At 42.6% G+C, this 14,030-nt stretch overlaps 1 protein-coding gene across 2 annotated transcripts in view; it reads left to right on the plus strand.

Annotated features, from left to right (window-relative positions):
* Positions 1-2,698: 2,698 nt before the first annotated feature.
* The window catches only part of TPST1 (tyrosylprotein sulfotransferase 1), a 141,773-nt gene continuing 130,441 nt past the window's right edge, over positions 2,699-14,030 (plus strand). For both annotated transcript variants that reach the window (XM_038538994.1, XM_038538995.1), the window contains exon 1: positions 2,699-2,848. The gene's annotated coding sequence lies outside the window, so the exon portion shown is untranslated. The remainder of the gene's footprint in view (positions 2,849-14,030) is intronic.

Below are 14,030 nucleotides of genomic sequence, written 5' to 3' on the forward strand. Positions count from 1 at the left end.
GTGCCTGAGTATATAGATATAGTGAAAAATAAGTCTCTTTCCCATTCCTGTCCCCAAGTCCTTCAATTTTCCATCCAGGAATAACCACTGCTATGGTTTACTGTGCATCTTTCCAGAGATTTTTAAAAATTATTATTTAAATTCAATTACATAGTTTCAGATGTAGCAATCAATAATTTATCAGTTGCTTATCCTTCCAGAGATTATTTTTTTTTTAATCACTAGCATGTGTGTGTGAGGGTGTGTGTATTAAAAAAAATGCAAATGGGACTTTCTTCTTTTCACTTATGAGTATATTTTGGTGTCTTTTTCCTTAACATGTACTATGGGTTGGTGGTAGCTTTAGAAAGCAGAAAAAACTTTTTCCCAAATGACTCTGAGCTTTGCTTCACTTCAAGCAGGTCCTTGCTTCTGGCTCTTGGGGCCACCTAAAGCTGTCCTGCTCTGGGAGACATCCTGCTGGGGTGAAGGTGGCGCTAAACCGCTGAGCCACCCAGGCTGCCCACAATTCCCCTATTTATTTATTTATTTATTTATTTATTTATTTATTTATTTATTTATTTTTAATTTTTTAAAAATTTTTATTTATTTATGATAGTCACAGAGAGAGAGAGAGAGAGAGAGAGAGAGAGGCAGAGACACAGGCAGAGGGAGAAGCAGGCTCCATGCACCGGGAGCCCGATGTGGGATTCGATCCTGGGTCTCCAGAATCGCGCCCTGGGCCAAAGGCAGGCGCCAAACCGCTGTGCCACCCAGGGATCCCCAATTCCCCTATTTAAAGTACACATTTAATATATGCACAAAATTGGGACGCCTGGGCGGCTCAGCGGTTGAGTGCCTGTCTTTGGCTCAGGGCGTGATCCTGGAGTCCCACATCGGGCTCCTTGAAGGGAGCCTGCTTCTCCCTCTGCCTGTGTCTCTGCTTCTCTCTGTGTCTCTCATGAATAAATAAATAAAATATTTAAAAACACACACACATATATATATATACACAAAATTGTATAACCATCACACAATTTTAGGACATTTTCAACAGTTACCCCCAAAGGAAACCCTAGACCTATTAGCAGTCACTTCCCATTCTCCCCAGTCTGCTTAGCCCAAGACATTTACTAATCTACTTGCTATCTCTATGGATTTGCCTATTTTGGACATTTTATATAAAATGGACTTCTACAATATGGGGTCTTTTGTAACGATTTCACTTGGCATAATATTTTCAATATTGCAATCCACATTGTAGCATGTATCAGAACTTCATTCCTTTTTATGGCTGAATAATATTTCATCATATGGATATACCAAATTTTATTAATCAGTTGATGGACAGTTGTTTTCAGTTTATTGGCTATTATGAATAATGTTGCTATAGAGCATTCAGGTACAATTTTTTGCGTGTGTCTCACTTGAACACTACAGCAACTCTCTAAGATACATATTTTACAGATTTCATTCTGTAGATAACATTAGATAACATTCCAATATGGTTGACAGGAATTTTGAATATCTTTATTAGATTAGATCCCTGAGCCCATGCCTTTTTGCAATGTGTTCTGTCCATCAAGAAGAGGAGGTAAGGCAATCGAAGCATTTATTTGGAGGAGACATGGAGTCCACTGAAATTCAAAGTGTGCTCTGAATTTCAAGGATGCATTAGATCCAGCTTCTAAAGGCAAAAGCCACAAGGTTACATAAGTCGTTTTAACATAATTATGATTGCTGCTGGCTGAGTTTAGACTCATTAACACATAACTATTTAGCCGTCAGAGGTTAGCATTTTCTCTTTCAGTCCAAAGCAGAAGGTTAAGTGGAGAAGATGGTGGAGCTGAAACCAACAAGTTGCAATTGACAAAAGTAGAAAGTTCGATTGACGAAAGTCAAAAGTCTGAGGCGTTCCCAGAGTTGGACGAGGCCCTGCTTACTGCATTTTGAATCTCCTCTCACAGTTCATACAAGTGAGACACTCGCGTTGTCGGAAGCTGGTGTGGAGGAGTCGTCAGCGCCAACTGTTAACTTTCAGTTGGAAATTTCATCCCTCTCCCCAGCGTCGCTCGTTCCTTGGCCTTTTCTCCAGTTCTCACTTCTTTCTCTCCAGGATCAGTTCGCCTCCCCTGTGGTTGGGCCGCATCTCCCATCCCTCGCACTTCTGTGTGGGATGCAATATCGCGTGGATTCCCTCTCGGCCCCTGAGCTATTCCCAGGGAGTCTGGAACTCCTCGGCCAGAAGCGGCCGGAGAGGTGGGACTGGATGGAAGCGGCGGACGTGGGGGGGCGCCGGCTTGGAGAAGCTCCTTTTCTTGCCGCGTGCCACGGACCGCGTGGCGCACACCCCCAGCCGGGCGCGGTCGCCAGGGCAACCACCAGGCCCCGCAGGTGGCTGCCCCGGAGCCGTCGCGGGGAGCGCGCACGCGCAGGGACGCAGGCACGCCCGCCCGGCCGCGACGTCAGGTCCCTCCCGCTTGGTCCCTTAACGCCCGCTGGACCCGGGCTATTCCAAGCACCGCCCCCAGCGGGCGGGAGCTAGCGAAAGTCACCAATCAGAGGGTCCGACACATCTCCCGGCCGGGCTGGCGGCAGCCAATCGCCGCATCCGTGAGATCCCGGGCCCGCCCGGGAGGCAGGCGGCCGGCGCTGAGGCAGCGACGGCGGGAGTCGCTGCTGAGGCGGCCGCGGGCGCGGGTCGCGTTGGCGCTGCTCCGCGGGGCCGGGCCGGGCTGGCGGCCGCTGGCGCCTGGCGGTGAGGGCGGGCTCCCGGGGCGGGCGGAATGGCCCCCCCCTAGGGCAGTGGGAGAAGCGGCCGAGCGCAGGATGCTGGGGAGGCGGCGCGGCGGCTCCTCGCTCATCCCAGGTAAGGGAGACGCCGCGCTCGCTGTGGCTCGGTGGGAGCGCCGCCCCGCCCCGCCCCCGCCCCCGCCCGGCCCCGCCCGGCCCCCGCCCCGGCCCCGCCGCCTTCCCGTCGCCGTGCCCCGCCTCGGGCCCCGGCCACTCTGCCCTGGCATCCCACTGCCCCGCGTCAGCCCGGCTCGCACGTCTCCGCATCCGTCCCCGGTGGCTGGGCGGGGGGGGGGGGGGCAGTTGTCCGGCCCCGCCCCCGCCCGGCCCGCGGCTCCCGCTCGCGCACCCGCTCCTCGCCGACCCTCCCCGCCTCTCCCCAGGCCCCTCCCCCCGGCCCCCTCCCCGGGACTCGCGGCGCTGGCACCGTTTCCCGGCCTCTGCAGCCCTTCGGGGCGCCTCCCGGGGATGAGCCCCTTCCCGCCCCCGCGTCCCGCCGGGATCACAGCGGACTTTGCCCGCACGAGTGCCGGGGTTTCGTTTCCGCAGTCGCCCTCGTCCCTGCCTTCTGCTGCCCGGTCCTCCGTACCTTTAGTCTCCCCCGCAACCTCTTATGGCCCTGGGTTTTGCCCTTTTGCTCCCAGATGCGTTCGTCTGCGAACTCGACTCCTCTCCCCACTTTCATCCGTCGCACCCGAACCGTCAGCACTCTAGTGCTCTACCGGGTGCCAGATCTGTAGTTAACATCAGTCCGTCTTCCGAGGAGCTGCACGCGGAGCCCGTCGAGCCTGGCGCACAGTGGGCCGGGTGCACAGTCCGCCTCTCCTCCTCCAGATGGTGGTACAAGAGGCCCATGATCCAGAGGGATTCCACTCACTATTGGAGGAGTGATGTGGGACATGGCAGGACAGATTATTGAGCTCCAAGTGCGAGAGACGTTACATTATCAATTATTTACTCACTACGTTTATGCAGGAAGAAAACAAGTTGGCTATTTTTGTGTCAAGTATTGTTTTATATTCATTGGCTTTGTAAAGGATTCTTAGGGAGCTTCACAATATGGTTATTTCCTTACACACACACACACACACACACACACACCCCGTTTATCTCCTCTCCAAAGTAGCATTGCGTGGAAGAAGTGGTTTGGTTTTTTTTTTTTTTTTTTTTTTAAAGATTTAATTTATTTATTCACGAGACACACACACACACACACACACAGAGGCAGAGTCACACGCAGAAGGAGAAAAGCAAGCTTCGTGCAGGGAGCCCGATGTGGGACTCGATCCCAGGACCCCGGGATCACGCCCTGAGCCAAGGCAGTGGGTCATCTGCTGAGCCACCCAGGTCTCCCAGAAGAAGTGTTCACTTGTGTATCTCTCAGCTGGGGAGTCCAGCCCTGCAGGGAATTTTCATCCTTGAAGAGCCCGGGGGAATCAGGTGTAGAATTCTTGGAATCAGCTGCTGGAGGGATCAAACATGCTTGGGAGTGAAAGTTCTCACAAGTTTTGTGAGAGTGACAGAGGAGAGTATCTCTCCCTTTCCCCAACCCTCTTTCTGGCAATCAGAGGAAGCAACTACGGTCTTTTTTTTTTTTTTTTTTTTTGCAAAGAGTGAAGTAAATTTGACTTTTCAAAATCATAAAAGCTACATTACTGTCTTCAACTCATTCTTCCCACACTTGCTTTAATGGTCTACAAGCCAGGATCAAACTGTTGCTTTTCCAGAGCAGACTAGAGAAAATCATGTAAGTGACCTGGGTTGCTGCTCTAGACTTCTGGATTCTAACTTTACTCTTACCTCCTAGAATATTCTTACGTACTAAAATCTGAATGGCTTCTTAAAAGATTTTTACCATTCTCCTCCCTTCGTCCTGCTCTTGATGTTTCTTCATTGCTTATTTTGCAATCAGCAGAAAATTCACAAGAAATTGGTGGGCTTCAGCCCTGAACTCTTAAGAATCTGTCATTAAAAATGATAGTATGCCTATGCCTGTTTGATTTCTGATCTCATTTCCTTTTACCAGGGAACAAAGGGTCCTCCTTTCTAAGGCTAACATCTTTGATCTGCTCTATATTCTCATATTTTTCTCATCTTGCATACATGGTACAGTTTACACCTTCCAAAACAAAGATAAAAACCTTCCTTTGATGCTTCCCCCTTTTTTATTTTCTCTGATTAATGTAGTATTCCTTAGAGTTTCAATTTCTGTTCTTTTCTTTGTTCTCTAATTTCCTTGTGTGATTACACTTCCTATCCTAGCTTCAAATAGCACCAGTAGATTTATGGTTTTCAAAGATGTGTATTCAGTCCGCATTTTTCTTGAGTTTCAAGTTCTTTATTTTCATCACCTATTGGATAACTAAATTTGGATACTGAGTATTCCAAACTTGGCTATATTTTCTTTTCCCTTCCCTCTACTCACTGAGCCCCCTCAAGCACATACTCCTTGTCCTGTTTTAGGCCTTCACCCTAACTCTTGTTATTAGAAACCTTAGAATCCTCTTCTTTCACAGCTGGTCTCTTATTGCTCATATTGTTTCTACTTGAAATCTTTCTCTCTCTCTCTTCATTGCCAGAAGATTGGTTGAGGCTTGGGTTACATTTTTCCTGAACAGAGATGGTCATTTCCATCCCAAGCACTACTTCATTCACTTAACCCAGGCGCTACTGTAAAACCATCTGGGGAGCTTTTAAAGAATAAGGATGAGAGGGTGAAGGCTTCCATAGAGAGTTGGTTTGGTGTGGGGCCAAACCTTCTCATTTAAAAAATGCTTCCCAGGGCAGCTGGGTGGCTCAGTTGGTTCAGCAGCTGCCTTTCATTCAGGTCACGATCTTGGGGTCCTAGGATTGAGTTCCATGTCGGGCTCCCTGGTTAGTGCATTCTCTCTCTCAAATAAATGTATACATACATACAATTTTTATTTATTTTATTTTATTTTTAAAAAAATGTTTTATTTATTTATTTGAGAGAGAGAGAGAGGCAGAGACACAGGCAGAGGGAGAAGCAGGCTCCATGTAGGGAGCCCGACATCGGACTCAATCCTGGGTCTCCAGGATCACACCCCAGGCTGTAGGCGGTGCCAAACCGCTGCGCCACCAGGGCTGCCCACATACATACAATTTTTAAAATTAAAACATTGCTTTTTATGTGAGCTCAGGCTGAGAACTGGGCTGAGAGCTTGAAGAGGGAATGATAGAACCCTGAGAAATTACAGTATTTAACTCGTGAAAATTAGGATAAATGTCATTTTTCTTGGCATCATTAGTTGCTTACTTTCCTGGCACTTGGTACATGTACCATTAAAGTACATACCATTTTATTTAAATGATTTCTCGTGCACCTATTTTTGTCATGACAAGGAGTTTCTTGAGATCTAAGATCATGCCTACTGTTTTTTCTACACTACTCATGACGCTACTGACATCACATATGTGGGCTTTTCCCTTACGTTCTCCAACTCTCCAGACCCCTACTGGGTGTCCTACGAGTTAACCTAATTATGACACCACCTACCTGGAGTTTGTGCAGTCTCCACGGTGGAGAACTTAGCCCCTGCCCACCTCCTGTACCCCCCACTGCTACGCTAGTTGCAAGTCCCATGTTGTGACCTGCACTTTTGACCAGCTGACTGTAAATTGGGGCTTCCTACAATCCCCTCTTCCGATCAATAATTTGCTGTAATGGCTCACAGGACTCCAGAAAGCTCTTTACTTAACCATTACTTGCTTATTATAAAGGGTATAATTCAGGAACAGCAAATGGAAGAGATGCATAGGGCAAGGTATGTAGTAAGGGGCATAGAGCTTCCATGAGCTTCTGTGCTTTTCCTTGGGGGCACCATCCTCCCGACACCTTCATGTGTTCACCAACCCAGAAGCTTCTGATTCCCTTCAGTTAGGGTGTTATGGAGGCTTCGTTATGTAGGCATAATCATTGGTTGATTGTGATAAACTCAATCTGCACCTCTTTTCCCCATCTTGAGGTCAGAGGTTGGTTCTTATGGCAACCACCCCTCATTCTCCAAGATATGGTTGAAAGGGGCTTATTATGAGTAACAAAAGATGCTCTTCTTACCCCATCAAGAAAATTCTAAAGGTTTTAGCTCTGTGCCAGGAGCCAGGAATGAAGACTGGATATATATTCTATAATAATTATATCACAGTGTTGTAATATGTTATTTATCTTTTTATCACTGCCTTGTACAGTACTTAGTATATTTAAAAACGATAAAAATTAGTTGAGTGAGTCAGTTGGTAAATAATGTGAAACAGATCTTGAATTCACAGTTTTGCAAGATGACCATCTGTTTGTTTCTTGGCTGATTAACAGGTCATTAGTCATACTTGCATAGTCATTCTTGTTTAAAAAAACATATATATTAGTAATAAATTAGTGGATTAAGATAAATAATATTTGCTCTCATACTTGGCTTTTTTTTTTTTTTTAATTTTTATTTATTTATGATAGAGAGAGAGAGAGAGGCAGAGACCTAGGCAGAGGGAGAAGCAGGCTCCATGCACCGGGAGCCCGACGTGGGATTCGATCCTGCGTCTCCAGGATCGCGCCCTGGGCCAAAGGCAGGCGCTAAACCGCTGCGCCACCCAGGGATCCCTCATACTTGGCTTTTAACATAGTTAAGCTGTTACATGATTATAGAGGTTCATTCAGGCTTCCTCTTTAGCAGATACTATTTATTTATTTTAAAAAGATTATTTATTTATTCATGAGAGACAGAGAGAGAGAGAGAGGCAGAGACAGAGGGAGAAGTAGGCTCCATGCCAGGAGCTCGATGTGGGACTCAATCCTGGAACTCCAGGATTTCGCCCTGTGCAGAAGGCAGGTGCTCAACCGCTGAGCCACCCAGGTGTCCCAGCAGATACTATTTAAAATGGATCTTATGGATTGTTGAGACATATGTATCTTCCATCTTCTTTAAACAAATAACTCTGATTTGAGGCTCATAAGTTTTGGAATTTTCAAGTAGAACAAAAACTGGGACACCTGGGTGGCTCAGGGGTTAAGCATCTGCCTTTGGCTCAGGGCATGGTCCTGGGATCGAGTACCCCTGCATCAGGTTCCTGGCATGGAGCCTGCTTCTCTCTCTGCCTATGTCTCTGCCTGTGTCTCTCATGAATAAATAAATACAATCTTAAAAAAAAAAATAAAAAAAAGTAGAACAAAAACTATCAAATTGATAAAAGATCTTGAACAGTGACAGAACTTTTTTTTTTAGAACTCTTTTTAAGAGAATTAAGAAAGTAGAGAATATGCATTAAGCCATCTACATATATGTATCTAATTGGCATTGGTGTTTGTGAGGGGGAAATCTGTAATTCCCAAATATTTACTGTTATAAGAAAAACCTGTAATTGCTCATTTAATGGTCCCATATACATTGTGATTTGTTAGTACTAAGATATAAACTGTGGAACTTTTGTTTTTTAGTTTTCTTAAGATCTTTTCAGCTGTTTCTCTTTGTAGAATTTGTGGTTGACGACGACTCTTACAGCATTTGAAAATGTTGTGCCACCTCTCTTAGACCTCCATGATTTCAGATGAGAAATCCTCTATTATTGGAATTTGTGTTTTCCTTGAGGTGGTGTATTTTTTTTAAAGATTTATTTATTTATTTATTTATTTATTTATTTATTTATTTATTTATTTATTTATGATAGAGAGAGAGAGAGGCAGAGACACAGGAGGAGGGAGAAGCAGGCTCCATGCAGGGAGCCTGATGCGGGACTCCATCCCGGGACTCCAGGATCGTGCCCTGGGCCAAAGGCAGGCGCTAAACCGCTGAGCCACCCAGGGATCCCCCAGGTGGTATATTCTTTCTCCCTGGCTGCTTTAAAGGCTTTTTCTTTGTCTTTAGTTTTCAGAAGTTTAATTATGATATATCTTGGCAGGAATTTGTTTGGGCTTAACCTATTTGGAGTTCTGTTAGCTTTTTATTTTTAGTTTTTAAAGTAGGCTCCATGCCCAATGTGGGGCTTGAACTCACAACCCTGAGATCAGGAGTTGCATGCTCTACTGAGTGAGCCAACCAGGTGCTCCTATGTTAGCTTTTTGAACTGTAAGTTTATGTCTTTTGCCATTTTGGATGTTTCAAGTTTTGGATGTTTCAGCCATTTTTAGAATGATTTTTCAGGGGCACTCTCTCTCTCTGTGACTGTGAAAATACAACTCTTAGATCTTTTGTTATAATCTTACAGTTCATGAGGCATTTTTTCCCTCTGTTGTTTAGATTGGGTAATTCCTTTTGTTCTACTTCCGCTTTCAACTTTTTTTCATCTCTTGTATTCATTCTGTGATTGAGCCCATCTAATGGCTTTTTGTTTTGGTTATTTTTCAGTTCTGTAATTTCCATTTGTTTCTTTTCTGTATTTGCTATTTCTTTGGTAAACTTTTTTGTTTGTTTTAATAGTATATCACTGCTCATTAAAGCATGATGGCTACTTTAAAATCCTTGTCAGGTAATTCTGACATTTGATTCATGTGTGATATTATATATGTTAATTGTCTTTTCTAAAATTCAAGTAATTTTCCTGGTTCTTGGTATGATGATTGACTTTTTTTGATTATATCCTAGACATTCTTGATATTTTTTTTGGAGACCATGGATGCTATTTAAATCTTTTGTTTCAGTCAGCAGCCAGCCCAAAAGATTTAGTGGGTAGGTTCCAGCTTACTCTTTTTGGTAACAGCTTTGTTGAATTATAAGTCACATACCATACATTTGCCCATTTGAGGTATACAATTTTTTATCGAGTTGTACGTTCATTACTGCAATCAATTTTAGAACAGTTTCATTACCCCACAAAGAAACTGCATACTCCTTACCTGTCACCCCCAGCTGTCCCACTTATCATCCCCTCCATCTCTAGGCAACTACTGATCTGTTTTCTGTCAATGTAGATTTGCCTTATCTAAATATTTCATGTAAATATAAAAATACAAATTGTTCTCTTTTGTTACTTGGTTCTTTCACTTAGCGTAATGTTTTCAGTGTTCTTCCATGTTCTAGAATATACCAGCATTTTGTTTCTTTTTATTGCTGAATAATATTCCATTTTATAGACATACCGCATTTTATTTATCCATTAATCTGTTAACAGGTGTTTAGATTGTTTCCTCTATTGGGTATTATGAATAATGCTGCTATGAACTTCTGAGTACAAGTTTTCGTGTGGACATGAATTGTTGGGTCATATGGTAATTCTAGAACTCTAACATTTTGAGGAACTGCCAGATTGTTTTCAAAAGTGGTTGCCCCATTTCATATTTCTGCCTGCAATGTATGAAGGTTCCAATTACTAAGCATCCTCACTAACTCTTGTTATTATCCGACTCTATGATTCTAGCCATTCTAATGGGATGAAGTAATATTTTGTGGTTTTGATTGCATTTCCTTGATGGATAATGATGTTGAGCATATTTTCATGTGCTTTTTGGCTATTTGTATATATTTAGAGAAATCTGTATTCTTTTGCCCATTCTCAAATTAAGTTGTCTTTATTGTTGTAAGATGTCTTTATATAATCTAGGTACTTAGCTATATGATTTGTAAATACAAACATCCCATTCAGTGAGTGTCATTTCACTTTCTTGATGGTGTCCCTTTCAAGCACAGAGGTTTTTCATTTTGGTGAACTTCAGTTTATTTATTTTTTCTTTTTTTGCCTGTGCTTTAGGTTTCATTTTTTTGTTGTTTTAAGTAGGCTCCATGCCCAATATAGGGCTTGAACTCATGACCCCAAGATCTAGAGTGACATCTTCCACCAGCTGAGTCAGCTAGATGCCCCCTTTAGGGTTCATATTTAAGAAACCATTGCCTGATTCAGGGTCATAAAGACTTACTCTGTATTTTCTTCCAAGAATGTTAGAGTTTCATCTCTTACATTTAGGTGTTCTATCTTTTTTGGTGAATTTGTATATAGTGTGAGATAGAGGTCTAACTTCATGGTTTTGCTTATAGATGTTCAGTTATTTCAGCACCATGTGTTGAAAAAACTATCCTTTCCTCCACTGAATTATCTTGGCACCTTTTTCCAGTTGGAATTTTGGCAGGAATTGCATTGAACCTGTAGATCAATTTGAGGAATATTACTATCTTAACAGTATTAGTATTCCAGTCCATTAACATGAAATATCTTTTCATTTATGTAGATATATTTTTTTAAGATTTTACTTATTTATTTGAGAGAAGAGAGAGCAGAGAGCATGAGCACATGGATAGGGGGAGGGACAGAGGAGGAAGGAAAAGCTGACTCCCCACTGATCAGGGAGCTGGATGTGGGGCTCCATCCCAGGACCCTGAGATCATGATCATAAAGGCAGGTGCTTAACTGGCTGAACCACCAAGGTGCCCCCTTTTATTTAGATTTTAAATTTCTTTCAATAATGTTTTCTAGTTTTACATGTTTAACAATTGCATTTTTTTGGATAAAATTTGTTTCTTAATATTTTATTCTTTTGATGCTATTATAAATGGAATTATTTTCTTAATTCTATTTTTTAGAAGATTTTATTTATTTGTTTAAACATTTTATTTATTTATTCATGAGAGACACAAAGAGAGAGGCAGAGACATAGGCAGAGGGAGAAGCAGGCTCCATGTGGGGAGTGTGATGTGGAACTCGATCCCAGGACAATGGGATCACACCCTAGGCTGAAGGCAGACACTCAACCACTGAACCACCCAGGCATCCCAGATTTTATTTATTTATTCATGAGAGACACACAGAGAGAGACAGAGACCTAGGCAGAGGGAAAAGCAGGCTCCATGCAGGGAGCCCAATGCAGGACTTGATCCCAGGACCCAAGGACCCCAGGATCACGACTTGAGCCAAAGGGAGATGCTTAACCACTGAGCCACCCAGGTGCCCCTCTTAATTCTATTTTTGGATGGTTATTTGTAGTATATAGGAACATAGTTGAATTCTGTATAGTAGTTCTGTATCTTACAAATATCCCTAACTAATTTAACAGTTCTGGTAGTTTTTTAATGAGTTGTTAGGATTTTAGATACATGTGATGTGTCATCTCTGATGAGAAAGAAGTAGTCTCATTTTTTCCCTTCCAATCTGGATCCTTTTAATTTTTCTTGCCTTGGCTAGAACCTACTGTATAATATTAAATACAAATGGTGAGAGCAGACATCCAATCCAGTCTTGTTGTTGATCTTACAGGGTAATCATTAAGTGTGAGGTTAGCTGTGGGTTTTCTTTTTTTTTAAGATTTTATTTATTCATGAGAGACACAGAGAGAGAGGCAGAGACACAGGCAGAGGGAGAAGCAAGCTCCCCACAGGGAGCCCGATGTGGGACTTGATTCCGGAACTCCAGGATCATGCCCTGAGCCAAAGGCAGGTGCTTAACCTCTGAGCCACCCAGGTGTCCCAGCTGTGGGTTTTTTCTTTAAAAAAAAAAAAAAAAAAAAAAAGATTTTATTTATTCATGAGAGACAGAGAGAGAGAGAGAGAGAGAGAGAGAGGCAGAGACACAGGCAGAGGGAGAAGCAGGCTCCATGCAGGGAGCCCGATGTGGGACTCGATCCCAGGTCTCCAGGATCATACCCTGGGCTGAAGGCGGCACTAAACCGCTGCACCACCCGGGCTGCCCAGCTGTGGGTTTTCTTATATGTCCTTTTTCATGTTGATGACGTTCTCCTCTATTTCTGACTTAGTCTTGTTTTTATCATGAAAGAATGTTGAATTTTGTCTTTTTTTCAGTGCCTATTTAGATGATTGTGTGCTGTATGTCATTTACTAATTTGATGTATGACATTAGTTGACTTTCATATGTTGAAACAATCATACATGCTTGGGACAATCCATGCTTGGTCATGGTTTATGTATGATCATCCTTTGTGTATGTTTCTGGATTTGGTTTGCTGGCATTTTCTCAGGAGTTTTGCATTTATATAAGTAAATATATATTTGTAGTTTTCTTGTAGTGTCTTTCTCTGGTTTTGGAATCAGGGAAAACTGGTGTCACAGAATAAATGGAGACGTGTTTCCATCTCTTCTGTATTTTGGGAAAGTTTGTTAAGGATTGGTATTCATTCTTAAGTTTTGGTAGAATCCACTAGTGAAACCATTTGATCTTAGACTTTTCTTTACTTGTTACGGCTTTTATTCAGAGAATTTCTTTGTGAATAGATTTTAGAACTTTGTGTCTCCTAGAAATTTATCCCCTTCATCTAGTTATAAAATTTAGGCAGCCCTGGTGGCTCAGCGGTTTAGTGCTGCCTTCAGCCCACGATGTGGACCTGGGACCCGGGATCGAGTCCCACGTCAGGTTCCCTGATGGAGCCTGCTTCTACCTCTGCCTGTGTCTCTGCCTCTCTCTCTCTCTCTGTCTCTCATGAATAAATAAATAAAATCTTTAAAAAAATAGTTATAAAATTTGATTACAGCTGTTTGTAGTATTCCCTATAATTCTTTACAATAATTTTTATTTATGTAAGGTAATAATTACTTATTTAGTAATTTGGGTCTTTTTCGTTCTTGTTTAATCTAAATGATTATTTATTCTGTTGATCTTTTCAAAGAACCAACTTTTTATTTTGTTGATTTACTTTCTTTTTTTTCTCTATTGTATTTAAGTCACTGTAATTCTTTCTGTTTACTGGCTTTGGGTTAGTTTATTCTTTTTCTGTTTGTTTTTTTAAGATTTATTTATTTATTAGAGCATGCAGACAGGGGGAGGGGCAGAGGAAGAGGGAGAGAATCTTAAGCAGACTCCCATAGAGTGCAGAGTCAGATGCAGGGTTCCTTCTCAGAACCCTGAGATCATGATCTGAGTCATAATCAAGAGTTGGAGGCAGCCCGGGTGGCTCAGCGGTTTAGCGCCACCTTCAGTCCAGAGCCTGATCCTGGAGACCTGGGATTGAGTCCCATGTCAGGCTCCCTGCATGGAGCCTACTTCTCCCTCTGCCTGTGTCTCTGCCTCTCTGTCTCTCTCTCATGAATGAATTAAAAAAAAAAAAAAAAAAAGAGTTGGATGCTTAACCAACGGAGCCACCCAAGTGTCCCTTTTTTTTTACTGATTTCTTAAGGGAACAGTTAGTTGGTTGTTTTGAGATCTTTTTTTAAAGTTTTAAACTATTTAAGATTTTATTTTTTAAATTTACATTTAATTGGCATATAACATTGTGTTAATTTAAGGTGTACAACATGTTGATTTGAGATTTTTTTTTTTAAAGAATTCTTTTTTTTTTTTAATTTTTATTTATTTATGATAGTCACAGAGAG

This window comes from Canis lupus, chromosome 6 (genome assembly GCF_011100685.1).
Source record: "Canis lupus familiaris isolate Mischka breed German Shepherd chromosome 6, alternate assembly UU_Cfam_GSD_1.0, whole genome shotgun sequence".
NCBI classification, from domain to species: Eukaryota; Metazoa; Chordata; class Mammalia; order Carnivora; family Canidae; genus Canis; species Canis lupus.